Source organism: Miscanthus floridulus, chromosome 18, assembly GCF_019320115.1.
Source record: "Miscanthus floridulus cultivar M001 chromosome 18, ASM1932011v1, whole genome shotgun sequence".
NCBI lineage: Eukaryota > Viridiplantae > Streptophyta > Magnoliopsida > Poales > Poaceae > Miscanthus > Miscanthus floridulus.
Window position 1 is genome coordinate 26,763,684 of NC_089597.1, and position 4,151 is coordinate 26,767,834.

The 4,151-nt window shown below is 43.1% G+C and overlaps 1 long non-coding RNA gene across 1 annotated transcript; it reads right to left on the reverse strand.

Annotated features, from left to right (window-relative positions):
* Positions 1 to 207: 207 nt before the first annotated feature.
* Positions 208 to 1,690, reverse strand: LOC136522696 (uncharacterized). The gene is made up of 2 exons (XR_010775965.1): positions 574 to 1,690; positions 208 to 454 (listed from the first exon to the last, which is right to left on the reverse strand). It is a non-coding gene; the product is annotated as an uncharacterized lncRNA (long non-coding RNA).
* Between the last annotated feature and the right edge of the window lie 2,461 nt (positions 1,691 to 4,151).

Sequence of the window (4,151 nt, forward strand, 5' to 3'; positions counted from 1 at the left end):
TCACGCGTCGGAACGACTAGCAAGTCCGCTTTCGTAACAGTTGGACGTAGCATCCCGACGGGTGGAGCCGAAGCATTTTAATTTGTCCCAGGATGGCGCGACGATGTCTATGTTATGATTCACTTTATTAGTGATCTACCGCTCTCTTACCCTTCAAAAGTGTCCTTTCACATGTATATACATGTATATATATATGGACACCATGGATCAATGAAGAAAATAAGTTTCCACTATTTGTCTATTGAGTCTCTTGCTTTACATCAAAGACAATCTACGCTGAACACGTTATCAGCACTGTTTCACTCTCTCTGCACTCGGTCGAAAGGGAGAGGCAGAAGTCGATCATGAAGATCGGGAGAACAGAAGAGGCCTACGTCGAGAACGGAGAAGTATCCAAGATGGAGGCTGTGATCTCCGTCGACTGGCTGTTGCTTTTTGCAACTCATATTCTTTCCTGAGAAAACAGGAAGAATCTAAGGCTCTTCGGTGAAGAACGAAGGGAAAAGAACATGTGGATTGCATCCAAGTTCGGTATGTACCGATGTTTTTTCCCCAATTCGACGATGTTCTTACCTCGAGACGAAGTCGATCTGCTTGTAAGCACACTCCATCTCCTTGTCGCCGGCTGGTGCCCTGCCTACGCGACAGGCTAGGCGTGGCACCCATCATGGTTGCCGTGGACATCGCAGTTGTGCCAAATTGGCTACGGCTCGAGCAAAGTTATTCGCTGAAGATCGCCATGGCTGACGACCCGGCAGGCGGCGGCGATATCCACGCACGCAACGCTGCGCTCGCCTGGCCCTAGGCCTACGGGCCTTTCGCTGTGGCCGGTGTTCCCTGCGACCTCGCGCCGAAAGCCCCCGTGGCCACCGCGCGTTGGCGCCTGATGCCAACTGCTTCACGCTCGAGGCGGCCAGGCACCTTGCACCCGCGGCTCGCCCACGCCTGCAGCGGCACCGACTGGGGACACGCGCAGCCCCTGCGCCGACGGAGAAGGGCCGACGGAGAAGGCCCTGTGCTCGCCTCATGTGCCCCTGTGGCCCGCGGCCGACGCCAGCGACCTTGCATCGCGCTTCTACGCCCGTGGCCGGAACGCGTGGCGGCCAGGACCGCAGCCACGGCCACGAGCCTGCGGCCCGCGCTTTCGGCCTTGCGCCGAGGCCAGCACCCCGGCCCCATGCCTCGCTGCTCGCTGGGGACGTGGTGGTTGAGCCCGGCGGATCGCAGTCCTATGCCTGTGGCGGTCGACTGCTCCCGCAGCGGCCCACGGCCAGCAGCCTCTGTGCCCCTGTGGCCGGCTCCCTATGTCTGGCAACCTCCGCGCCAGCGAAGGCGACCCCATGGCTGTGACCTCGCGCGGCTCCCATGCCTATGGCCAGGCCGACGGCTGAGGCCCTAACACACGGCAACGGCGGCCGGCTACACCCCGACGGTTGGTGGCTGTTTCCCGGCGGCGGTGTCATCCTCACGGCCGAGCGCCCGAGCGACGATTTTCTCCCGAGGAGAAACCGTCCGTGTGTTTGGGATAAGGTTATGTACTTTTGCAGAAAAGGCCTTGCATTTTCTGTAAATTAAATAATTATCCTTCTAGATAATTATGTATTATTCTTTATGTTTTAGCCCACAGGTTAAAACATTAACACTAGATCTTGTTATCTATACTTTACAATGTAGTCTTCCAGCTACAATATATTTCACTATGCTTCATTTGTCGCATGCAAATAAATTTTCTGGGTCCTCGGCTCTTTAGAAAAGTGCGTAAGTGACATATATGTTTGCTTTTGAGTCATTGACTCCATGCAATAGATTTTGTTCTATTGTTCTAGATTGGAAATTATTCCAGACTAGAATTGGTACTGTTCAAAGAGTTTGCTTTGTGGCATTCTCAATAACACGTACTACCATAGTTACATTGTTCAAAGTTTTGCCAATGGCAATTTCCAATTACATGTAACCAATGTGTTGAATATATTGTTCAAAGTATTGTCCTATGACATTCCCAATAATAATATATTCCACTTTATTTTTCATGCATTTTTATGCAATTTATTTTATGTGATTACCTTATCATTTATGTATAATGTTCTAAAACTTTGAATATTGGCCATACACAAGGTAGTACCATAGTACTACTGCGGGATCTACACTGTGTTATACATAGTGATTGTCCTCAACGTGTGTACCCAATATCAAGTTTAAGAACAAACGATCTTCGCCTTCACGATGACTACTTTTGTTCATTTTCAAAATTGGCCATACACAAAGTAGTACCATAGTACTACTGTAGGATTCGATCCTCAGTGTGCGTACCCAATTTTGAATATGAACTGCAAAGGGGTCTACACCTATAGGTGTTTGCCATAATTCATCTTTTAGATTGGTCATATACAAGCTAGTATCCTAATACTACTGCAGGATCTACACTATGTCCATCACATAGTGACAATCCGCATGTGCTTATCCAATCTAAATATGAATTGCATAAGGTTTACACCATTTGGGTGTTTACTTTGAAAGCAATGGTCTCATAATTTGAGGTCTACACTGTGTTTCTATAAACATAGTGACTACCTCTGAGTTGAATCACCCAATAAGGTCCATGTCATGTTCCTTTACATATGACTACCTTCAAAGTGTGATCAACCTAATTATTATTAGCATCACACATGTAGTGAGATGACATCTACTGCACATATTTGCAGATTATGCTCCCCTACTACAAGGTCACCAATTTGGTTTGCACCTTCAATGTGCTAATTTGCTAATATATAATTATTGAGACTATCTCTTGGCAATGATTAATGTTCATAGTGATAGTAGTGATTTTCTATCACCTATCCAATATGAGATAAGCACCACATGTGATTTAAGATTCATCTTGATTTCATAATATTTTGCATATACCAATTCAAGACTCATCTTGAATTTGACGATATTTAAGTAATCATTTATTTAAATAAATAGCAATCCATAGTACATAATTTGGGGACTCCTGTCTATCATATACAGAGTCTATGATTTGGCATAGATTTTACATCATCTATTCCCACAGGAATGGATTCTAAAACATTAGCAGTGACTTTTATCGCCTGTTCTTTATAGAATTGTTAGTCTATAATCAAGTATTATCTTGAACCCTAAATTTTTGCCTTTATTGCTATAAAATTTACTATCAAAGTAAATTCATACATAATAAACTCGTGTAGGACTTTGCTAATATTTTCAATTTAGAATATTTCCAACCTCGCATTGGATGGAATTTATTTTCCTAACATGAGCGTTAAAATATCAATGATATCATTAGGGGCATATGGCATCACTGCTATTGTTGCTCAACCCCAACAAAATGCTCAGTCCATTCTGGATATTGCCAACTTGTTTTTGCATTTATGATGCATCTCCAACACTTGGATTTCTACACATCCGTGTATTCAAAGGAGTGAGATCCATCTACCTTTTGCAAGTCCCTCATTGGGATTTCAACAAAGGATATAATATTGCCCAAACACATAAATAATTGTTTACTCATTCGTTTATCAAGGATCTTTGGTCCATGGCAATTATAACATAATGGATTCTCATAAATGCAAATGTCATTTTCCTTGAGAAAAGTGATAAAGTGTGACAAATCTCACATTTTTTAACAAAATGTGATTGTACTGTCCATGTACATAGAAATGCCAAATCAAATATTTGGCTCAACTATACCTCCAACTCATTGGAGGCAAGCAAGTTCTTTGGAACAGTTTTGAAGTTCACTTCAATAAGCAAACGCTTGCAAAAGTGTTCAAATTTTGGTTGGAGATGTTATTATTAGCCTAATGTCATACTACCACATGTAGTATGTTGTCCATTACCAGATAATATCATGTACCTCATACATGGTATAAATATTCTATCAGTGCAAATTCATACTCGAATATTGCCTAACTCTATATACAATCACTGAGGATTTAACTAGGTGTAAAGGAATCTTGTTTAGTGGACCATTGTACCGCTAACATAATTATGAGAGATTACACTCTCTATGGGTATCATTATTAATCATGGATGCACCTATGTATCCTAATTTTATTGATACTCCATGATGCTTTCATGTATTTAGTTGCATGGTTTCCAAACGGGAACTCAATACTAAGGAGTGATGATGA